The 26,310-nt window shown below is 32.3% G+C and overlaps 1 long non-coding RNA gene and 1 pseudogene across 1 annotated transcript in view; both read right to left on the bottom strand.

Moving 5' to 3' along the window:
• Window positions 1–672: 672 nt before the first annotated feature.
• LOC127706450 (transient receptor potential channel pyrexia-like) lies at window positions 673–15,247 on the bottom strand (annotated as a pseudogene).
• An 808-nt stretch (window positions 15,248–16,055) lies between these two features.
• LOC127706451 (uncharacterized) overlaps window positions 16,056–26,310 on the bottom strand; it is a 30,373-nt gene continuing 20,118 nt past the window's right edge. Inside the window, exons 3-4 of the long non-coding RNA XR_007984460.1 lie at window positions 22,290–22,726; window positions 16,056–17,346 (exon numbers count right to left, since the gene is read on the bottom strand). This is a non-coding gene — a long non-coding RNA (uncharacterized LOC127706451). The remainder of the gene's footprint in view (window positions 17,347–22,289; window positions 22,727–26,310) is intronic.

Here is a 26,310-nt window from a genome sequence, read left to right as displayed (position 1 = left end):
TAAAACATTTTTGAGATATCCTGCGATACCCAATTTCGGAAGACAGTTTTTGCATGATTCTTCAGCTTATTTTCATTTTTCATTTTTCGAATTTTCGTGCGCACGAACTTGTTTTGTGTCAGTGTTTTCTGTAAAAATGTTTCAAACATTATTTAAATCTCTAATTAACGAGGAAACATTTTTGTTTTCATGAGATACCTTTTCTTTGCATCCGCGAACAAATGAAAATCAGTGTCTCTTTCATCACAAGTAAAGTGTTGCACAAGACTTTGCTAATAAGATTGACGGTCCCATTTTAACTGCACACGATGTGTATTTCGACAATGAATGTCTCTTCAATGATGCTTGGGGCCAGAATATTTCAAAATCAAAATCTTAGTGAAGAGCTAGTAAACCGATAGAAAGGCAAAAATTATAACGAAAGCCTGACCAGAAATTAGACATATATGCTAGCATATACTGCAGACATAATCAAACAATATTCTGGCTTTATTTAGTGATGGATGTCAATTGATATAAATGACTTGCACTGGTAACGTGACGTAATCCAGACATTAAGGTATTATCAGATGTCAAAGGAAAGCGCTACAGGTTGCAAGTTGGAACTATATCAAATCGAGTAAATTCAAAAACATCTTTTCCAAAATCAAAACAATAGTTAAAACGATTGCAAAATGCTCATAATCTTTTATTTCAGCGGTATTTTAGGGTCAAAAAGGCATTCCCGTTGTGTTCTTAATTTCATTCAGTTTGTTATGGCTTATTTGACGATTTATGTTCACACCCGGAGTAGGTTTACAAACTAAATCAGCTTTAAATTTTCCAAATATGTACTTGCAGTGAGTGTAGTTGGAATTCCCTCCTTGAAATAATTTATTGACACATTTCTGATTCGTTTTTAGCTCACCTGGCCCAAAGGGCCAAGTGATCTTTTCTCAACACTTGGCGTTCGACGTCGTCTGACGTCCGTGATCGTCTGAATTTTTTTCACCCTGAAACTTTTAAGACAAATTTAACCAAACTTGGGCACAATCATTACTGGGGTATTTAGTTTAAAAAATGTGTCTGATGATCACGTTTGCCACCAAACGATGGCTAAAAATAGAGCATAGGGGTAAATACAACTTTTACATATTAATTTTAAAAACCGCTATAAATAGCAAAAATCTAACAGTGGCAAGACAAGATCTTTAAATATTTCACTAGACCAAAATCGCCAGACGACTCCTTGTTAGAGTTATTAGAGAGGTTTAGCAAAGCAGACGTGTACGTGTACGGGTACGGGTAGTAGGGAAATTCCCTGATGCAGTGCGTTATACGTCATCAATGTATGCGACGTTTTACAAGTACACGCCATTGGGAACTTGTAAGGCGGGATTTACACGTAAGTAAAAACTTCTGAGTTTTATTGGATTTTCTGAACATTCTTTCAATGAAAATAGCAGTAAAATAATTTCTTTTTTCTCTCGGGAGTATGCAGCTCTAGTTACATTGAATTCAGAAGATTATTTTGTTGTTTACAAATGAAAAGAAATATATGGGCCGCCAAGCGGGCACTTATCACTGAAATGTACCTAAAATGAATTTTATGAAGAATATATCCCTTTGATTGACGTTGCCGCAATACCTTGCTACCAACGGAGGAAAACAAAGTGAATAATAAATACAAGAATTTCCTTCTAAATTGACTCTGTAATAGAGTCTTCCTCCCTATCCATATCTTTACCATAATTTTGTTAACAAATTACAAGTTTCATACATTTATTTTGATTTGTAGAAAATATTTCATATCTTACAGGGCACTTAAAGATGGCATCTTGTACTCCTGCAAGAAAAAAGCAAGCAAGATTTTCTGTGGCTGATGATATTAAACTGCTAAGGGAGGTCACATTAGACAATCCATTCCGAAATAAAGGGAAGTGGATAGAGATAGGCAAAAAACTCTCGACAACAACCTTCCTAATAGATGGGAGACGGGCTAGAGAGAGGACCAACTTGTTAATTACCCAATTCAAAAAAGATAATAGGGAAAACTTGAAAAAGTGAGTGATTTTCCAGGGGGTGTCTTATTTACATATTGTACATTGGTACATTTTTTCATAAAAATAAAAATAAATATTTTCCAGAAAATGAGCAGCCCCCTAAAATCAATTGCCTTTAACTTAAGAACAGGAATGAAAAAGATTTATTAAAAGTGTAAAAGTGTTTAAAAAGATTTATTAAAAGTGTAAAAGTGTTTAAAAAGAGTTATTAAAATTATTAGCTTTCAAATCAAATGCAAGTTCTTTTTGTTTTGTGTTTGTTTTAGTTTCAAATATAAAGCCTTCCAATGGAGTAATTTAAGGTCTGAAAGGCGACTAGGATAAGCTAATCTACGTAATAAAAGACATAAGGCTTCTAGAACGGAACACACCGTTCGATTGTCACATACAAAAGAATCTGGGATACCCAAGGCTGTACATAAATTTGGAATGTCATCTTTTTCAAAACGGAACAATTTTTTGCAAGCCTCTGCAGATAATTCATCAAAATTAAAAGCATCTCCTGAATTTGAATTGTCCTTATAACATGAAAGAAGCAATAAGTCGTCCTCTATTTCCTCATCTATTGCAGCTAGCAGGCGAAAATTGGCCATCTTGCCGATGAATGATATTCTCCGATTCGATAATCGTGCCCAATCGAAATCTCCGTTAAATTGTATTTACATGTACCCGTACAAGTTGCGCCATCTATTAGACATGAACGTGTACGTGTATGTGTACTTGTACGTGTATTTCACCCGTACAAGTACACGTACACGTACACGTTCAACTGCTAAACTTCTCTATTGCCCTTTAATGACGATTTTTTTTTACATTTTTTTTTTTGAGTAATTTCCTAATATTTCAAAAACTATCATAGATAGATAGAATCTTTAAAAAGCAAAAATGATCAGCATGACACGATCTACAAATAAGTCTTACATACGTGTAGCTGAAATATCCAGTCAACTCCTTATTAGAGTTATTGTCATTTAATGACGATTTTTGCCATTTTTTGCACATTGACTTATATCTTATAAAACTATAATAGATAGATAGAAACATTAAAAGGCAAAATGATCAACAAGACAAGATCTACAAATAAGTCAACATGACCGAAATCGTTAGTCGACTGCTATTGAAGTTATTGCCCTTAGAATACGATTTTTCGATGTTTGCCTATATAGCTCTTATCTTGAAAACTGTTATAGATAAATAGAAACTTTAAATACCACAAATGGTCAACAAGACAAGATTTATAAACAATTCAAACTCGCCTTCAGTTGACTCGTTATTGGAGTTGTTGCCCATTAATGATAATTTTTAAACATTTCTTTTTTTTGTGCATTTTTTGCCTATAATCTGGAAAAACTATAACAGGTGGATAGAAACTTTGAAAAGGAAAAAACATATTAGTTTTTTTCATTCGACTTGTGCGGTGCTGTTGTCGAAGTACTAACGAGGGGTCTCGATAGAAAAACATTTCTGAAGTATGTTTTTCGCTATGGATTATCGGTCATACATGGTAAAAGTATAAGTTATGTTAAAGTATCATATATGTACAAATGTCGATGCTTATCTACATTATATAATAAATATTTCTGAAGGTCCCTTGGAATTTCAAGTTCGGTCAAATTGTACAAAAAGGGTTGTCGTAAATGATAGCGAATTATCCATCGACATCTGTTTTTAAGAGTTCTGGGAGCATTTGAATAGTATATTGATCTGATCATATTCAAACATGTTGAGTCAAATTTGTCCATTTCTTCATTTCCGAAAATGCTCTGTAGACTCCTCGTGGATTTTTCGTGGTCAATGATATCATCTAATAAGAAAAACAGCAATAAAATTCTGTCTGAGTTATCAAGTTCTGTATACTTGTTCTTGAACGAAATAGATTTTATCATGTTTAAATTAAATTCTTTCATATGAAAGCCATTAATGTAGAATAATATCGCTAATTAGAAGTATTGCTTTTCCTCAGATATAGCTATGTCAAACGCTGACATGCATTCATTATTGATGCTGTGCAAATTACATCCATGTTTCATTAAGAGGGAACATACATCTAGTTTGTTTCCTTCAGTGGCATAGTGAAGTGCAGTAAATAATCGTTTATCATATGCGTCAATGTAAGCTCCATTTTGTAAAAGCAGTTTTAAAATTTCAAATCGCTTAGATTTTGACGTATTATTGTTTTCGTCAGTTGTTATAATAGCTGCCATGAGTGCCGTTTTTCCCTCTGTTGTTTTCAAATTTACGTTACATCCGTAGTTTAACAAAACTTTTACGACATTAACAGATAGATAATAACAAGTTCGATACAATGGCGATTCACCTTTTTTGCTTAACAAATTCACTGTACCACCCGCTCTTATTAGAATTCCCGCTGTTTGCCAATGGTCGTAATATGCTGACACTCCAAGAGGAGTAACACCAGCTACATCTGAGCAATTTACGTCACTTCCTTTTTCCAACAAGTCTTCAACGAGATTAACTTGACCATTTAATGAAGCGTAGTACAATGGTGAACGGTCAAACTGATTACCAATATTTATATCAGTATGTGTATATTTTAAGAGAATGTTTATCATTTCATCTAGCTGACCACGTACTGCTCTTGTTAATGCTGTTTCCTGAAAGTAAGAGCAATTAACATCAGGATCACTCTTTAGTATTTTCGCTACACATTTCACATCAAGCATTTGAATAGCATAATGAAGATCCTTCACGGACATTTTCGTTTTTCTCAATTGATCGTGATGAGGATGGTATTCTTTTTTCCTACAAGAAAAGAGAACTATGTCTAAACAAATATTCAGTTGTGTTTACTTTCTTTGTAAATTAAGATAGGTTTATGTTTATAATAAATGTCATATGATGAGGTTAATTGCGCAAAGAAATCAGTGTGAGTAAAATATTTGGGTAATTTTAAGTTTGCAAAAATCGAACATGTTACGATATTTAAATTAACACAACAGTAGTGTCTTTAAAACCATTATACAATTATATGTATAGAATATGTAACATATCCAATCTTGACCATTATTTAACAGAAAATATGTGTATTTGTATTCCGGTAGTTGTACTAATTCGTATGAATAACTTTCTTTTTATCTTTTCATCAGAAAATCCTATAATGTAAAATTATATAAATTATAACGTTTGAAAATATTATTGTTGATTATAAAGATCATCTCAACAAGTAACAAACCGTTGTCTTATTTATTTCAAATTCAAAATATAAATATCACATGAACATTTCTCAAGTTTGTGTTATTTTTATCTATCAAAGGTCTTCCACGTTTTTAAGATGCAAAGCAGTTAAATTTGTTCTTAAAATTAACAATATTGGAGGGCAACACACAGTCTCCGACAAAAGAAATTTGGATAGGCAACATACAGTCTTCGTCACAGAAATTTGGAGATCAACACACAGTCTCTTACAAAAGATATCTGGATGGGCAACATTACAGTCTCCGACGAATGATATATGAAGGGCAGCATACAGTCGTCGACAAATGACATTTGGAAGGTAACATACAGTCTTCGACAAAGACATATGGAGGGCAGTACAGTCGTCGACAAAAGACATCGTGAAAAAAACATACGGTCTTCGACAAAAGACATCTGAAGGGCAACATACGGTTGACGACAAAAGACAACTTGGATGGGTAACATACAGTCTCCGACAAAAGACATCTGAAGGGCAACATACAGTCTTCGACAAAAGACATCTAGAGGGCAACATACAGTCGTCGACAAAAGAAAACTGGAGGGCAACACACAGTCTTCGACAAATGAAATCTAGAAACAACACACAGCCGTCGACAAATGACATCTAAAGGGCAACATACAGTCGTCGACAAAAGACATCTAGAGGGCAACATACAGTATTCAACAAAAGACATCTAGAGGACAACATACAGTCTTCGACAAAAGACATCTGGAGGGCAACATTCAGTCTTCGACAAATGATATCTAAAGGGCAACATACAGTCGTCGACAAATGAAATCCGAAGGGCAACATACAGTCATCGACATATGACATCTGGAGGGCAACATACAGTCGTCGACAAAAGACATCCGGTGAACACATACAGTCTTCAACAAAAGACATCTGGAAGGCAACATACAGTCGTCGACAAAAGATATCTGGAGGGTCGGATACAGTCTTCGACAAAAGACAACTGGGGGGCAATATGCAGTCTTCGACAAATGATATCTAAAGGGCAACATACAGTCGTCGACAAATGAAATCTGAAGAGCAACATACAGTCATCGACATATGACATCTGGAGGGCAACATACAGTCTTCGACAATAGAAATCTAGCGGGCAACATACAGTCGTCAACAAAAACGTATGGAGGGCAACATACAGTCGTCGACAAAAGACAACTGGTGAAAACACACAGTCGTCGACAAAAGACATCTGGAGGGCAAAATACAGTCGTCGGCAAAAGACATCTGGAGGGCAACATAAAATCGTCGACAAAAACAACTGGAGGGCAACATACAGTCGACGACAAATGACACCTGGAGGGAAACATACAGTCTCCGACAAAAGACATCTGGAGGGCAACATACAGTCGTCGACAAATGACATCTGGAGGGCAACATACAGTTTTTAACAAAAGACATCTGGATGGCAACATACAGTTTTCAACAAAAGACATCTGGAGGGCAACATACAGTTTTCAACGAAAGACATCTGGAGGGCAACATAAAGTCGACAAAAGACATGTATCTAGTATATAATATGCCATACTCTAAATCATCCTGAGTCTATACAAGTTGTGAATAAATATAACAGAAGCAATGCAATTCTATCTTTAACACGTCAATATTGAGATAAGAATTACATGCACATATATATCATTAACTACAAACGTAAGCAACTTACCATCATGTATGGTATATACTGTATTACAACCTAAGATTTAATCGACAAGTAAAGGCTTAACCGATAAACGAAAGCTATATTTTATATAGAGTAATGCATGCTCGCTGGCTAATGGTGTTAGACATATCGTAGGCGGTTTTGTATTGGTGTCTCAACAGATTAAGTTCGAATCCTTTTAATTACGCAAGGGAACAATATGTTTATCATTAATAGCAGTTCCAAAAGCAATTTAGAAGATGGTGAAACGCATGTACTGTTGATTATGGCATATTATATAATTTTAATCAGATTAAATTTCTAGATATTTCAGGTTTGTATTCGGAAGTGCATTACTCGCTTGTTATAACGATTACATGCTCTGAGCAAGGTCAGATATTATTGACATCGAAAAGATTGACAAAGTGATAACAAAACTTTAACTTTATGAGCGTATTACAACTATTCAATTGATTCTATTGATGATGAAATTTCAATTACGTACATCTAGTGTCCTTCAAAAACGTTTGATACTAGAAAAAGTCAAGTTTAGTACTTCCAAAACATCACCATTAAAGAGATATGTTGTGTAAAATAATGAACGTTGATATCCGTATTGTAGATGTTATGTAGTACAATGTAGGTTGGTGTGCTGATGGGTTATTCCTTCTGGACCCATACTATCAACAGAAGAATGACTCTGTGAGAGTTGGTCCTGGTTCTTTACATGATGGGGGAAAATAGCTGTTTGCAATGCCTTTAATGGTGTATGGCATTGCTGCCGATGTAGAGGCAGGCCGGGATCGACTGACACCTTTAAATTTTAAAATTCAAACTTTTTTAATAAAATAAATAAAAACAAAAAGAATACAAAGCAGTTACAAACAACAATAAAGTAAAACAAATATTTTCAATTATTTCCCTAATAGAAAACAAAAGGATTTGATCAACTTTATTTATGATTACTATTTATTATCTTTATTCTAGTTAAACTTGTTTAAAAATATTTTACTTTAAATCTTAATAATTTTAAAATCATGACTTACCTATAAATTTCAAAATTCAAACTTTGACGTCTCAAAGCAGAATTTTTACTCCGGAAGGGAATCAAAATTGAATTAATAATTGTAACGTCATCTATGTCCAAAATTTATGTCAAATATCTGTCACGGATATCTATATTGTGACAGATATTAGTGTAAACATATTTTATTAATTAAATTCAAGTTCAATAACGTACAAAATTTGGCATTAACATATTAATACAATTGAATAATTAAGAGGATCCGTAAACAAGCTTTTAACTTATATTAATCCGTTCCCTAGATATCCGTGACAGATATTTGACATAAATAAAGTTTATCAATTTTTTTTTTGTTTTCTATTAGGGAAATAATTGAAAATATTTGTTTTACTTTATTGTTGTTTTTAACTGCGGTGTATTTTTTTAAATTTTTTTATCTATTTTATTAAAAAAAGTTTGAATTTTAAAATTTATAGGTGTCAGTCGATCCCGGCCTGCCTCTACATCGGCAGCAATGCCATACACTATTAAAGGCATTGCAAACAGCTAGTTTCCCCCATCATGTAAAGACCCAGCACCACCTCTCGCAGAGACATTCTTCTGTTGAGAGTAAGGGTCCAGAAGGAATAAACCATCAGCACACGAACCTACTACATAACATCTACAATAAGGATGTCAACGTCCATTATTTTACACAATACATGTTCAATAAACATTTCTTGATTTAATGTTGAGTGACAAAAATCTGGACGAAATTACAAAAATCATTATGGAAGAAAGAAGGGACAGATGACATGAATAGTGAATGAATGTGACTATTTAATAGGAATTGCGAACTCTTCAGGAGCCTTTACGATCATTTTTTTTTTACACAATCGTCAGTTGTTTGCGCTGTCTTTCGTGAACAGTTGGTAGTTTTTGTTTTCTATTGGTGTTGTTAGTTTTTGTTTTCTATTGTTGCGGACTTTCTTCAAATTTTTGTTTTTTATTGTCCCACTTGGTGTCTTGTAACACTTTTGTTTTATTGCAATTTGCGATTTTGCATTTACAAAAGACAAAATAAAAAAAAATTGCAATCACATAAATATATGGATCAATCTATAATCAAATCGTTTCTGATTCGAAAGTAATACAGCAATGCATACACTACTAGATTTCAAAGACTGAATTGAGAAAAAAATAACTTATTGCTATTACATTATGGTAAGTATTGCCTTCGTAGTTAATACACTGAGTGACAAAAGAAACGCAATTATATTCTTTTAAATAAAAAAAAGCCAATTTATGTTTAAACGTTTGAGGTCGGATTTTTTAGTAAGCACATTGTAAATCTAATTCTCCGGATATTACGAATTTTCAGAAAATCAAATTTTAAGATCGGTCAAGAAATCTTTTTTTTTTTAACCCAAAACTTTATTGTTAAACATTTGAATTTTAAATTGAAGCCAATTGAAAGTTTTCAAAAGGAAAGAACGTAAATAAAGTGATTGTGTTCAAGTCATGTTACTACCAAACAGACATCGTGAACAAATAATGAAACATGGACTTTCGATTTTCGACTTTTTTTAGTTAAAAGCTGTGGTCACGTTTTAAAAGTTGTAATTTTCTCCATCAGCTGTTAATATATTTCCATTGGATGCTTAAATTTTGTTAATAAACAAAATTAATTAAACATATGAAAATAAATGAAAACTGGATCTGCAAAGATACGCTGCGTTTTTGTGTTGCTAAGTATAATATTAATTGCCATATAAAAATGAATGTTTTTAAAGTTGTTCCTCAAGATAATTATCATTAGCATGGGATCCAAATATAATAAATAAAAAAGATCAAGTTTTCTATGTAATTGGTAATAAATATAACTCTTTTCCAAAATTGTTGAATATCTATCTCTTGTGTGTCAACTCATTCATATCACTGCATTTGGTGATTGTCAAATCAAATTATAATATTGTCCAGCCTTTATTAATTACTTATGAAGTAAACAGAACGCAAAAAGTTAATTCAGATATCGTTTCTGTCTTTCATACATTATTGACTTATTTTGAGACGCGTATTGAAGAAGAGTAATTGAACATTTCCGTTTTATCCGCTATAGCCACACCGGACTTGAAGGGGCATTAGCTACGACATATGAAAACATTAGAATATGATTTTTTTCGATCAATCATCAATAAAAGTGAAATAATGAAATAATAATTCGTTTTTAGCAGCCAATTTGGTTTAATTTTGACAAAGTAAGCAAAGAAACAACGCATTTATTAGTTGTGTTCATCCATTAAAAGGAAAAGAATGTCAATATTGAAAGTGAAACAAACACGAACCGTTTCGTTGACTGATTCGATCCACGAAAAAATCATTCTGAGACATAGTAAAAACGATGATTCACTTATTTTTTAAACCCGTAAATATCAAAATAACAAATCAAACAGACCTATAGAAAAGTCGCTATCTATTTATAATTATGTGTTTATATCGGGTTATGTGACTGTCGGCAGTCTTCGGAGGTTATCTCGATGGTTAATTAGATGGCGTCTAGACTAAAATACACACGAAATGCTGATATATATTATCGAGTACACGCCTTGTTAACTGTTCATTTCAGCCTTATTGTAATTTGAATATACGTTTTAGTATGTTATAAATCAAATATGAGAATTTGAGTCGAATCGGTGAGCATGAATTTGACAGCTCATGTCCCTTTAACTTAAACAAATTTTAAAATGACAGTAATTATTAATGTATAAAATATTGTTTATAGATGATTACATGTACTCACTTATATTTGAAACCACATAAAAAATGTATGTCTTGTCTTATGACAAAATGATGATTAAAGACTGAATGATTGCAATGATTTTTATGGTATGTCAGTTAATGTATTTAAGACAAGTACGTCAATTTCTTTTCTGCTCAATAATGATAAAATATACCATTTACATGCACAAGGCGGCGAAATGTTTTAACTGCTAAACGTAATTTTAGTAGAATTTTCCACAAAAAAAAGACAAATATTTCACGAAGAACTTATCATGCTTTATCTTCTTCATGCTTAATTACATGTTGGTAAAGTGGAGATGGTGTCGGGTTTTTTTTTATATTTTGTTTAATTATAAAACATTTTTTTTAAATATATAAAAAAATAGTTGTTGCATTATAATCAAAATTTTAAAAAACAAAATAACGTTCTTTAAACAAAATCCAAATAAGAATAATGGCCAATTCTATCGAAAATGAGCAAAAACAAGAAAAATAGAGAACAAGAAGCCAAAAGATAAAAATACAGAATAATTGAATGCTAAGATAATAAGAAGTAAAATCACAAAAATACTGAACTCCGAGGACAATTCAAAAAGGAAAGTCCCCAATCAAATGGCAAAATCAAAAGTTCAAACACATCAAACGAATGGATAACAACTGTCATATTCCTGACTTGTACAGGCATTTTCTTATGTAGAAAATGGTGGATTGAACCTGGTTTTATAGCTAGCTAAACCTCTCACTTGTATAACAGTCGCATCAAATTCCATTATATTGACAACGATGCGTGAACAAAACAAACAGACACAATAGGTAAAAATGTCAAAAATAGGGGTACAGCAGTCAAAATTGTATTATCATCTTAATCACTATAAAAACAAACAAATGTAACGAAGAAGCACAAAAAGGCATACATCAAATTTAACATCCTCATTTTGCTTATATTATACGATTTTATTTATCTATGTAAAATCCACCCATAAAGGATAATAGATAGAATAGAGAATAATGGACAAAACAAATAAAGAATTATTATAGAGAAAAGTGGCAAACAAATAAAGAAAACGAAAATAAAGACCATCTAATGGAGACCCTCGTTAAGATGAAAATAAAGCTTGTACGCCAGTTAAAAATATAGATGAGGGTCTCAATTGGATGTTCTTCATTTCCGTTAATTTTCAGGACTTTTTGAACATGATATTTGCTTGAAAATCAATGGTAATTTCGTACTTCAACAGGACTTTCTCAACATGGTACTTGCTTGAAAATCAATGGTAATTTCGTAATTCAACAGGACTCTCAACATGGTAGTTGCTTGAAAATCAATGGTAGTTTCGTAATTCAACAGGACTCTTAACATGGTAGTTGCTTGAAAATCAATGGTAGTTTCGTAATTCAACAGGACTTTCTTAACATGGTACTTGCTTGAAAAATCAATGGTAATTTCGTAATTCAACAGGACAATCAACAAAGTATTTGCTTGAAAATCAATGGTAGTTTCGTAATTCAACAGGACTTTCTCAACAAGGTATTTGCTTGAAAATCAATGGTAATTTCGTACTACAACAAGACTTTCTCACATGGTATTTTAAAATCAATTGAACAAAGTCCGTATACAAATTTTTATGGAATGGAAAGTCACTTGTTTCTATTGGCGTATCCGTTTCTAATTTCAGAAGGCAATGACGGATCCAAAAGGGAAAAAGGGGGTTCGGGGTTGGAACCCCCCTCCTTTTTCATTTTTTTTATCATTTTTTTAATTTTAATTTTTAATTATGTGAACATTTCGTGGTGTTCCGGGGGTTTAAAAATCAAAATGGCTGGATCCTCGCCTGGCAGGCATGTTCAAAGAACAATTTAGTAAGACATAGTGTAAGATAACAAGAGGCATAATCGTTCGGAGCCATTTACATTCCGATTTTGATGAGTAGAAACATGGTATAATATGAAAAGTGTAAGCTAAGGATATTAAACGTCACATATACCAAAGTCTTAGAATAATTTACAAATTTTCGTAAGGTAGAATATTGACTGAAAGAACGGAATGGCGAAAAAATTATGTAAAAATAGTGATATAAAGATCAAATATTTACAACCTAACAGTTATCAAAACAAGAATAGGTCCATTCTTAATAGGGCGTTAAATCAATTCCTTTTCAATAATTCAAAAGTTCCCTTTTTCCTAAAAATTTATGTAGTTCATGAGTATAATTTAAGTCTCTACAATAAATGGTCTTCCAAGTGATTCCATTCCTAGCTGTGATCGTGGTTTGATTGTAATGTAGTTAAACAATAATTAGTATTAAGCTATAAGCTATTAACCGCCATCCAGACCCTCATGTAAATGCAAACAGACAAACGTGTTTTACTAATGACATCTTTTACCTTGAAGATGTACCTTCAAGTTGGAGGTTATTGCAGACACACTTGTTGCATGCACTGAACTAGTATCAAGACCTATATTTCTTGACGTATGAATAAGTTACACCTATGAGGGCGTTAGTCCGATCTAGTGTATCTACGTTACACCAAGATTTTATGGTGAATGCTAAAGGATAGATTTGAAAAATTCAGCAGGAGGTCTTTCAGCATATTGATCTTAATTAATGGAAAAGATTGATAAATGCAGGATATCAAATAACAATTAAGAACGTCTTGGAGTATATATATAGATAAAGATGTCAAGTGCATAGAAGTACCCTTATTTCAGAAGATGTATACGACGAAGAAAATTAGTATTCATGTGATATACTGTTAAAAATTCAACAAGTATGTCAATTGCGTAATTGGACCGTATCATGAATTTTGGTAAAAATTTTGTACGATTTAAAACGGCGAGGGACTTGAGCGCTTTTTGATGGGACATTTACGCTTTTTGATGGGACATTTGCGCTTTTTGATAGGACATTTGCGTACGTGTTTTGATAGGACATTTGCGTTTTTTAATTGATATTTCCGTTTTTTCTATATGGCATTTGCGCTTTTTCTATAGGACATTTGCGCTTATCACCATAACATTTGAAATATCTAAAACACAGCACATTCATATATGTATATACAGCTAAATGTTGTCTCTTTGATTCTTTTTTGGTTACTTTCCCATAGATCAATTAGACCACCACAATTTTTTAGGCAAAATAATTAATTTCAGTAAGTCTATGAAAATTTGAAAAATAACATTTTATTCGGTAAACATGGTAAATAAAAAGAAAAAAGTAATACTAGTATACAATTACTGTCTTTTGATGAGGTAACTATGTGGTTTTATTGACTTTTGAATTTGAGCAATCACAAAGATATATAATGTTGTTGTATGTACCGGATAACTTTCAGAGAATGTATGAACATCTTCCTTGGCTTTGGTAAATTTCAGATTAAGATTACAGGTAAGCACAAATAATATCCGGTCAATTTGGTTTAGGTGTATCAAAGATAAAAGCGCAAGTGTCCATAGTTTTGGAGCGCAAATGTCCTTTCGTGTTTCAGGTAAAAAAGCGCAAACGGCCTGTGCCCATTTAAAACTAGCTGAACTGGATCTGAACATAAATACTACGTAGATGTAAAAAATACAACATCAACAAAAAATTAAAAGTTTATAAAATAAAGTATAGAATGGATATAAAAAGCAGTATCGTGTCCAGTCAGTAAAAAAAATGGAGCATAAGGTCTGTAGGCTAGTCAAGGCCATGAGCGACTCCATTGCAGATTATTTTACTTTTTGTTAAAAAGCGTTATTTTTAATTATTTTTGTGAATATTTAATCAAGTCTACCAAATTTTGAGCCATCTTGGGATTTAGAAATTGTTACAAATCTAGTAATAAGCGCTTATATTTATAGAACCTATGTTTATAGTACACACACGAATCTGTTATCCTATTAATTTTCGTTAAGTTTGGAAGACTCTCTGAAAATTGGCCTTATGGAATTCAGGAGAAACTAACCCTAATTTGCACTACCGCTTAGGACGTAACTGCGTATTTATGTATCTTTAAATTGCGATTCCACAAAATTTGTATATTTTTAAATTTATTTATTGCTTTAAAATTATCATCTTTACGATATAAAAATTGTATAGGGTCACTGAATTAATTTTTCGGTTTCTTTTATGTTTTCTCAAACATCACTCAAACTTAATTTTGACCTATTTCATAAAACATACAAATAAAAGTGGGCGTTTGGTTAACATCAATGGAACAGCAACCTAACAACAGATTGGGATAATAAAAATAATCATCTAGAAGTTAGCATGTTACGTTTTTCAATAAAATTCCGAAAAAAATCACCAAACAAAAATGTTGCCAAACATGGCTCCCCAAATACTACAAGATTGATAATTTCTTACCTTGGTACAAAAATGTACAGATCTGAGAATGTCAATATTCACAATAGACATTTAAATCCAATTCATATGCCCAAAATTTTGCGAGTATCACTCGCCATTATTTTATATTTTTACGTGTGTTATACTAGCCTTATATAAGAATGTGGAAATGATGTAAGTGCCAATGAGACAATTATCTTCAAAGTCCAAGGATGTAAACAAGTTAAGGCCACAGTACCGACTTCAACAATAAACAAGAACGTAAAAAGAAAAACATCTACCCGATTTAAGCTTAACTAAATGATATTACCAAAAACAAATTATTTTTATAATTATGATGGATGGCAACCGTTGAGTTCAACACCTGAACTTCAGGTTCCTGTCTCGAGACAAATACATGTCGCGGGATAAAACATGTGTTCGAACAACCCTCTATCTAATCTGGGACAGTGGAGTATTAGTTCAACATTTGACTTCAGTATATGTACCATGCATCAGGCTACAATCTTTCCTAAAAATTAGGTATCACTTTACTCGTTTTAATCAATGTACTCCGATTTCAACAGTTGTATTTTTTTAAGAATTCACTCGTCGATAAAGTGAACTTATTCATCCTTTATAACTCTTACAAAAACGAAAGAAATCTTTATTGACTGTTAGCTTCATAAGAACATTTTTTTTACTAATTATATGTGCTAACTTTTTGAATTTACAAAATGAGTGCTAATGATTAAACATTATATAATAATAAATATACTTACATCTACATTCATTTGATTTCATGCTTATTTTAAACGCAAAACGAGAGTTAATATTTGAAAGGACAGTTTATATTAAATAAATCGATAATTGAGGAATACTGCATGTCAACTGATAGTTTGTTGCATCTACAGGTTCGTCTTATCTGTAGCTCCATCTAAACTTAGTTTAAAATTACCTTCAACTGACTCTATTTTAAAAGAGTAAAATCCATTTTATTCCTTTTTATAATATTTTTCAATGTTTACCATAAATGAATGCAGATTTCATAAAGAAACACACAATTTTTACAATATTCCATGATTTTATTCATATAATTGATAAAACTTACATTTAATTTTTGGGAAATTTCCCAAAATATATGAAAGTTTTAAAATATTTGTGGTAAAGATGTATTTGACAACTTTATTCGGGAAATGTCCCGAAATTATTTTCAACATTATTATTTATAACATATATGTTGGCAAAGCGTTTTGACAAATAGATCTGAAACACATTTCGGGAAAAATCCCGACAAAAATAAACTAAGTGCAAAATGTATAACACAGATGTCTTCAAATATTTCAGGATTTATCCTGAAAACCCAAAGTATATGCTAGAACTCATGACTAATAATTTCTTTTCACATTTCGGGAAAAATCCCGAAAATATAAATCTATTATCAAGCACACACTTGCTGCATAGATTTTTTTACCAATTTCGGGAAAAATCCCAAAATAAAATCTACAAGCAAAAATTATACTACAGATTTCTTAAACATATTGGGAAAAATCCTGAAAAAACAAAATCTATAAGATTTTACAACACAGAATTTAGATATTTATAAAATATCCCTGACATACTATTAGTGGTTCTCCTTAAACTGAACTTATCACAAACCTTACAGTGTAAACTAAGGAAATTTTCAAAGTCAATATACCATACTGAGAGGCCAGTGAGGAGGACGGTGCTCTATGGGATTGAGATTTGTATCCATAACACATTATACCCTGCTCCAACAATCACATTTCCATGTTCAGTTATTTGTAATTATTTTTAAAAAATGACTTCATAATGAACACTTGTAAAATGTACAAAGTTTCAAGTTTATTTGACCTTAACATCATAGTAAACTAATGTACACCAAAGACTTAACCTACTGTACTGTTTGTACATCTTGAAAACAAAATATTTTAATAAAAACTGGTTTCAACTCATTACTTCAAATGCCAATGAAATTTTAAAATAGGATGTAAAAAAAAACCAAAACTCAAAAATATTTAATAATATAGCCTGATTTCATTTTCCTAATTTGCACAATTTTTTTTTGTCACAGAAAAAATGGAAGAAACTATCTTTAATTGTATTTTTCTAAATTTCTTTGATGTTCTCCACAGCAAAAAAAAAAAAAAATATTGTTCTAAAATAAAATACATGTACTATATAATATTACAAATACATAACTATAAATCAGAGTAGACATGTGAATAAATCTTCATAACATGTGCAATGTTTGTTATATTCAGATGGAATTATTACATGTTATATAAATTGATCTGTTTCTTTACTGATGACTAGTTCTTTCTTCCTTTCAATCCTGCCTATAAGAGCAAAGTAAAATAACATTTAATAAAAGATAAAAAAAAAACATTCTATTCCACTGTTCATGCTAAATGTAAATATTAATAGTGAAGTCAACAATTTTGATCATGTTGATAGGTTGAGACTATCACACTTGACATTTATAACAAAACTTCATTTCCCCCTCTGAACATTTTGATTGCCTTGTGTGACGTTTCACACAATCAAAATGATCATAACTTTTCCAACATTTTTTTACAATAAAGATAGTATAGCCATTAATAGTTTTCAAAATTATTTCAGTGTAGAGTTGAGTAATCTTTTCCCTTTCTCCAATTGAATGTTACTGGCAACCTGCATTCTTCTATGTAACTTTTTTTTCATTTTACAAATACTGATCAAGATTTAAAAGGGGAGCAATATTGAGTTTTCAGAAACGACTGCAAGTCCATGTGCCTATCCATAGTCAAGACTTTTCCTGTCACCTAATTTTTATCTTAAAGCTTTTGTTTTTAGGGAATTTGATGTTGATAGTAGTTGTTTGTTTGTTTTTGGCTTTTCAATTGACAATTGAGATGTTTATTAAATTCTACAATCACTTGTTAATCATTTCAAGACGGTTGACCTATAAAAATATGATGAAACCTCTTCAACTGATTTTAATAGTTTGTTCTTATGTTGTGCTGTAACACCACTGTCCCAGGCTAGGGTAGGGTTGGGCACTCAACAACTTGTTTAACCTGCCCCATTCTTTATGTGCCTGTCCCAAGTCAGGAGCCAGTATTTCCATGGAAGTCGTTGGTTTTATATGTATGTTATATATTTGATTTTCGATACTTGTTTTGTTATAAATTAGGCCGTTAGACTTCTCATGGCCTTTTATAGCCGACTATACAGTATGGGTTTTTCTCATTGTAGAAGGCTGTACAGTTACCTATAACTGCTTACATCCACTTTATTCAAACTTTGGTGGATAGTTGTCTCATTGGCAATCATGCACCATCTCCTTATTTTTATACAAGTATAGGTCAAAACTGCATCTATGCTGTTTATTTATTTTTTGTGTTGTTGAGTTGCATTTCATCTGTAATAAACAGGTATAAATTCTTGTAACAATATGTTTTATCTATGTGAAAATCATGGATTATTTATTCCTTTCAAAATTCTGTGAATAAATAAATGGGGAATGTGTCCATGGGACACAGATGATGCCCCCGCTTGCATATAACATTTTAAAGGGTCATAAATCAAGAATGGTAAAAGTGACACACAGTACCCAAATGAGTACTTGATCTGAGTTTTGTGGTAATAAGCATTGTGTATAAGTTTTTGAACATTTAATTAAGCAAACTTAAGTTTATAGTGAACTAAAATGAATAAACAGCTGCACCATGAGTGCATGATATGCCCATCACTTTTTCAAAGAATAAAGTTCAATAACTCCTGAATGTCATATCAGAAATTCATGAAAAACTAAAGGGAGGTTATCTTAATAGATCCAAGCATTAACCAAAGTTTCATGATAACTGCTCAAAGCATTGTCCGAAAACAGGAAAATCCCCCCTTTTTATGAATAAAATCACATAACTCCAAAACTTAAAATCTAAATTTGATAAAAATTAACTAGAGGCTCTCAAGAGCCTGTGTCGCTCACCTGATTCTACTTTGGTTTTGGAAATCATGTTAAAATAGATTAAAATCATAGCAGATACCCTAATAATGAGTGAGGCAAAATTTGGTTAAATATAATGTAATGTAATAAAAAATCCTGGTGGCCATCTTGAACAGTAAATCAGCAACAAAGTAGCAACACTTCATCAGCACCTCGTAAGAAACATTTATGCCATGTTTGGTTTCATTCCATTCAGTGCACCTCTAGAAGAAGCATTTGTATGTATTTCCAATAGGGTCTTATGTTAAAGGATGTCCCTCGCTGGCGGCCATCGTGGATGAAGGATCAGCTTCAAAGTAACAACACTTAGTCAGCACCTCATAAGGGACATTCATGCCATGTTTGGTTTCAATCCATTCAGTGGTTCTCTAAAAGAAGATATTTGTATGTATTGTCCCGGGGTCCTTTGTTAAACACTGTCCCAAGCTGGTGGCCATCTTGGATGATGGATCGGCTTCATAGTAACAACACTTGGTCAGCACTTCATAAGGAACATTCATGCCATGTTTGGTTTCATTCCATTCAATGGTTCTCTAAAAGACGACATTCGTATGTATTTCCCATGGGGTCCTATGTTAAACTAAGTCCCCCGCTGGCGGCCATCTTGGATGATGGATCGGCTTCATAGTAACAACACTTGGTCAGCACTTCATAAGGAACATTCCTGCCATGTTTGGTTTCATTCCATTTAGTGGTTTTTTAAAAAATGACATTTGTAAATATTTCCCATAGGGTCCTATGTTAAACTAAGTCCCCCGCTGGCGGCCATCTTGGATTATAGATCGGCTTTAAAGTAACAACACTTGGTCAGCACCTCATAAGGAACATTCATGCCATGTTTGGTTTCATTCCATTTCGTGGTTCTCTAAAAGAAGACATTTGTATTTCCCATAGGGTCCTATGTTAAACTAAGTCCCCCGCTGGCGGCCATCTTGAATGATGGAATCGGCTTCAAAGTAACAACACTTGGTCAGCACTTCATAAGGAACATTCATGCCATGTTTGGTTTTATTCCATTCAGTGGTTCTCTAAAAGAAGACATTTGTATGTATTTCCCATAGGGTCCTATGTTAAACTAAATCCCCCGCTGGCGGCCATCTTGGATGATGGATCGGCTTCAAAGTAACAACACTTGGTCAGCACCTCATAAGGAACATTCATGCCATGTTTGGTTTCATTCCATTCAGTGGTTCTCTAGAAGAAGTTCAAAATGTAAAAAGTTAACGACGACGTAGGACGACGACGACGGACGCCAAGTGATGAGAAAAGCTCACTTGGCCTTTCCGGCCAGGTGAGCTAAAAAGGGACTTTAGGTCAATAGATATAAACAATTCACTAAAGTTTCATGAAAACTGCTGAAAGCATTTTGAGTCATTGTCTGAAAACTGGAAATTCCCCCTTTTTTAATGAAAAAAAAACCAAAACTTGGAAACTTAAAATCTAAAATTTATAAAAAATGTAAGGGAGCTCATGTCAATAGATATAACTAATTCACCAAAGTTTCATTTTAATTGGTTCAAGCGTTTTTGATTGTCAGACATGTTGACGACAGACGGACAGACAGACAGACGGACGGACGGCCAGACGGACTGACGGACAATGGTATACCATAATACGTCCCGTAAACTGGCGTATAAAAATTTGGCAATTTTTCTATTTGTAAAGGAGCATTACTCTAGAACAGTAAAAGTGAGGCCACCAACATTCAAACTTGATCTGTGTTTTGTGGTAATAATATAAGCATTGTGTATAAGTTTCATAATATTTGGTTCAGGCAAACTAAAGTTAGAGAACAAACACAAAAAAAATCAGCAATTTTTCCATTTGTAAAGAGGCATAACTCTAGATCTAGAATGGTAAAAGTGACGCTACCAAAATTCAAATTTGATTTGTGGTTTGTGGTAATAAGCAATGTATAAGTTTCATAACATTTGGTTGAGGCAAACTAAAGTTAGAGAACAGAAACCAATTAATGGGACGTACGGACTTACACTGGTAAATTATTAAGTCAGGGATTTGGTTACCATAAATTACTTAAAACTTTTACTAAATTCTTTCATAGATACAAAGATTTGATTAGTAAATTTGGCTGTACTTATAGAAAACTTATAAAAAACGGTATTTCACATCCTAAATTTTACAGTAATATTATATGTAACCTCATCAAACCTTTAAACAAACTTATTAGTAAAGGTTATCTTACAAATGTTGTAATTAGATCTTTGAATATAGTTTACATTAGCACAAATAACGATTTTGTCATCAGCAAATTAAAACATAACTAAATTTGTATTTTTTTAAAGTGGGATGTATAAATACACATCCACGTTAATTTTTACTTATAAATGGACTTAGTTCTTCTGCCAGGAAACATTACATTCTCTCTGTGGTTAAAGTTTTTAAAATTTTAATAACTTTCTCAAACTATCCTGGATTTCTACCAAACTTGGACAGAAGCTTGTTTATGATCATAAGATAGTATCAAGAAGTAAATTTTGTAAAAAAAAAATCCTGTTTTTCCGTATTTTACTTATAAATGGACTTAGTTTTTCAGCCAGGAAACATTACATTCACTCTGTGGTTAAAGTTTTTAAAATTTTAATAACTTTCTTAAACTATCCTGGATTTGTATCAAACATGGACAGAAGTTTGTTTATGATCAAAAGCTAGTATCTAGAAGGAAATTTTTATTAAAATTTTGTACTTGTTTATCCATATTTTACTTATAAATGGACTTAGTTTTTCTTCCAGTTAACATTACATACAGTCTGCAGTTAAATTTTTTTAAACATTTATTAGATTCATAAACTCTCCTGGATTTTTTACCAAACTTGGACAGAAGCTTCTTACAATAAAAAAATTGTATCGAGAGGAATATTTGTATTAAAATTTTTCCTCATCTCATTTTTGTTGAGCCTGCGATTAACAGCAAAAGTAGGCGAGACACTGGGTTCCGCGGAACACTTACGAATTTTTTTATATAGATTAGACCATTGGTTTTCCTGATGAATGGTTTTACACTAGTCATTTTTGGGGCCCTTTATAGCTTACTGTTCGGTGTGAGCCAAGGCTCCGTGTTGAAGACAGTACTTTGACCTATAATGGTTTTTCTTTTACAAATTGTGATGGAGAGTTGTCTCATTGGCACTCATACCACATCTTCTTATATCTAATTACATACAGATGTACAAGGGTAAAACTTAATGCCCCCTCTGCTATGACGGGGCATAAAAAAATGCATATATATATATAAGGCAGCAGGACTCTTATTAAGACTGAATATGACAGTACCTTATTCTGCATTCTTTCATCTTTAACCATTTATACTAGTTCTTCTGGTATCTCCTGATTGTTGACATGAATTTTGGTTCTTCATTTCTTTTACATCCAGACAATTTTGGTAAGAAAGCACCATATTTCAAGCTAAGTGTACCCATAGTTTGTCCTGGGTGTATTTTGATAAAAATGATAAATGTTGACTGCATCTTTTGGTGTCTCTCTTGTAAAACAATAATGCAAAGTCTCTGTGTGTTGTTTAAAATTACTAATCATAGGAATTAACCAGTAACATATATTGTATTATAATTTCACTTTTGAAACATCTGGAATAATCCGTAACAGTGACTGCACAGTTTCAGCATCCTTTGTTCTTAATTTTTCTGATATTAGCTGAAAGCAGGATCAATATCTTCATGTGTGTGGCCAACAAGTACAAATGACCAGAGAACCTGAAAAAAAATATCTGTTGAGTTCTTGACTAGTATCATTTATTTATCCATTAAAGAGGTAGAGCTTTGTTAGAATTTTGAAAGGTGGAAGCAGTATAATTACTTTTAATACACTAAAATGTGTAATACATAAAACAAGAATATGTGTCAATGAAACACAGATGTCCCTGCTTGTAAATATATCTCAAATTTATCAATTTTTTTTATTAATAAAGTAACATAATATGAGAATGCTGAAAGTGACGACACCCAAACATGATCAGTGTTTGGTGTTAATAAGCATTGTGTATGAGTTTCACAACACTTGGTTGAGGCAAAGTAAAGTTAGAGTGCAGTTTGGGTTTTGAACTGAGTTTTCAATTACTTCAAGTTCCCTGATATTGATTCATGTTTTTTTTATTGCAGTACAATCTGATGGTTTATGAGAGCACAATACATTTAAGACAACAACATGTTTATCAAAATATCATTTTCATTTTGTTACTTCTTAATATTCTAAAACCACAGAAGAAAAATAAATTTCCATATCTTGCCCTGTTAATGAGTTTTGATGAAAATTAGTTTTAAAATTATTCATCAAATACACAGGATAAGAACCTGTGGGTAGTGCTCTGTGTTTAAATAATTGACTCATTTTCATAGGTTTATGACCACTGACCAGCTATAATAATAATGGCTATAGAAAAAGAGGTGTACATAACAATTAAGTGTTTAGAAATGAAGAAGATAATGAACTTCAAAGAAAAATACATTTTCATATTAGAGCTGCCATGAGAAAAAACATATTTTATAGCAATAAAGGAATTAAAATATTAATGTACCAAGCAGAAATCAAATACAGTTAAGTACAATATTTAATATTGTTGATGTTAATAACATTTCTAATATAAAGGATTTCTTGAGGAGAATTTCTAAAATATATGAATTTATGAGGGCTGGGATCCCGCTAACATGTTTAACCCTGCCACATTCTGTATGTATGTGCCTGTCCCATGTCAGGAACCAGTAATTTAGTGGTTGTCGTTTGTTGCTGTGTTACATATTTGTTTTTCGTTCATTTTTTTGTACATTAATTAGGCTGTAAGTTTTCTCATTTGATTTGTTTTACAAATTTCATTGTGATTTTGGGGCTTTTTATATCTGACTATGCGGTATGGGCTTTGCTCATTGTTGAAGGCTGTTCTGTGACCTATAGCTGTTAATTTCTGACTCTGTGTCATTTGGTCTCTTGTGAAGAGTTGACTCATTGGCAATCATACCACATCCTCTTTTTTATATGTACATCTTACAATCATTCTATACATCAAATATAGTTGACCTACTGCTTTAAGTATTTTAAAAACAGACCAAAACACAAAAACTGAACAATTGACCAATTAACCATGAAGGTGAGGTCAAAGTCAAATGATACCTACCAGACAGTCATGTAAGCCTTACAACCATTCCATACACCAAATATAGTTAAGCTACTGCTTATAGTATTTGAAAACTGACAAAGACACAAAACCTTAACATTGAATACTGAACCATGAAAAAGAGGTCAAGGTCAGATGAAACCTGCCAAACTGACATGCACCCCTTACAATCATTTCATACACCACTTATAACATCTGAAAAAGAGTGCACACGCTGAAATGTCTCGCCTTCTTTATTAACCATTGATTTTATGTTGATAGTCCTAAACATAAAGCTTTACTACAAGTTTCATATGAACTTAACATGATCCAAGAAAATGAGGCCAAGGTCAGATTAACCAATAATAAGAAATACATGTACACTTTACAATCATTTAATTCACCAAATATAGTTGACCTATTGCTATAGTTTCTAAGAAACAGACTTAACCAAGAAAACTATAGGCATTGACCAATGAACCATGAAAATGAGGTCCAGGTCAGATGATACCTGCAAGACAGGTACAATCCTTCCGTACAACAAATATAGTTGACCTATTTCTTATAGTTTAAGAAAAACAGACCAAAACACAAAAACTTAACACTGAGCAATGAACCATGAAAATGAGGTCAAAGTCAAATAAAACCTGCGAGACTGATATGTTTATCATAAAAAATTTCCATACATCAAATATAGTTGACCTATTGCTTACAGTTTAAGAAAAAAAACAGACCAAAACACAAAAACTTATCACTGAGCAATGAATTGTGAAAATGAGGTCAAGGTCAAATAAAACCTGTCAGACTATCCATGTGTATGGCTTTCTTCAACAGAAGTGGCAGGCTCGACAAAAAAAGGACTAAATCACACAACTCTAAGCTTGAATACTGATCTAATGAGTCAAGTTCAGGTGAATTGTTTCTGACAGACCAGGGCTTCCAAAATTTTCTGATGACAGCCGGACATTTTTCAAGGAAATATTTTCAAGTCCGGAATATATGATCGTTTTGGAAGCCATGGTGCACAGTATTTCCTATTAAAAGAAATATGTTGCAAAATATGCAAATTTGAAACTATTTGTTGAAAAATAGGAATTTTGCTATCTTTCAATCATAAAATTTCATAATATTTTAAAGATCTGAGTTTAACTTATTATTCACAACTGTGGAAAAATAATTCTATAGTGGTGTAAACTGAACTGTATCTGTTTAACCCTGCTTAATTCTATATATATGTACATGTACAAAAATAAGAAGATGTGGTATGATTGCCAATGAGACAACTCTCCACAAGAGACCAAATGACACAGAAATTAAAGGTCACTGAAGGCCTTCAACAATGAGTAAAACCATGTATATATATGTGCCTGTTCAAAGTCAGATGCCTGTAACTCAATGGTTGCTGTTGGTTTATGTCTGTCAAATTTGTTTTTCTTTTATTGTTTTGTAATAAATCAGTCCTTTTATAGCTGACTATACAGTATATGTTTTGCTCTGCATTATGGAAGGCTATACAATGACAACATGTGGTGTCCTTAAATTAATTCTACTTCATTTGGCAATCATACCACATCTCCTCATCTTACATTTATCTAGGTGTTAAGTGGTCAAAATTACTCTAAAAAATTTCAGACCATTTAGAATTAGCTGAGCCTGTCAAAGCTATTCTGCATATAAAATCCTGAAATCCAAGTCAATAATAAATAACTTTAAAAAAATAGCTCTCTCATTTATATCTTAAAACAAGAGGCTCTCAAGAGCCCAAATCGCTCACCTGTAACATTTTGCTGAAAATCTTTCATCAATGATTATTTTTGCTTTTCAATATTTATTAATGAGTGGCTTAAAAATGCCATTTAAATGTTCTTTGTATCTGCCATATTTTCTTGAAAAGCAAAAAAAAAAATTTACCCCTATGTTCCATTATAGCCATACTGGCTATGTTTCTTGGCATGCAAGGAAATAAAATACAAAATTTATACTAGATACTCTGAAACTCATTCAGCTCTAGTTTGGCTAAAAAAAAATTCAGCAGTTTTAAAGCAGAAGATTTTTTAAAGAAAGGCAAGCAAACTAGATGAACAAAGTGTGAAAAATTGTCTTTAAAGGGCAATAACTCCGTAAAAAAGGTCAATTGACAATTTTGGTCATATAAACTTTTTTGTAGATCTTATTTCGCCGAACCTTTTT

Source organism: Mytilus californianus, unplaced genomic scaffold (genome assembly GCF_021869535.1).
Source record: "Mytilus californianus isolate M0D057914Y unplaced genomic scaffold, xbMytCali1.0.p SCAF_6, whole genome shotgun sequence".
In the NCBI taxonomy this organism is placed as follows: Eukaryota; Metazoa; Mollusca; class Bivalvia; order Mytilida; family Mytilidae; genus Mytilus; species Mytilus californianus.
Note: the sequence above shows the minus strand (reverse complement) of the source record. Positions and strands in the feature narration are given on the sequence as shown.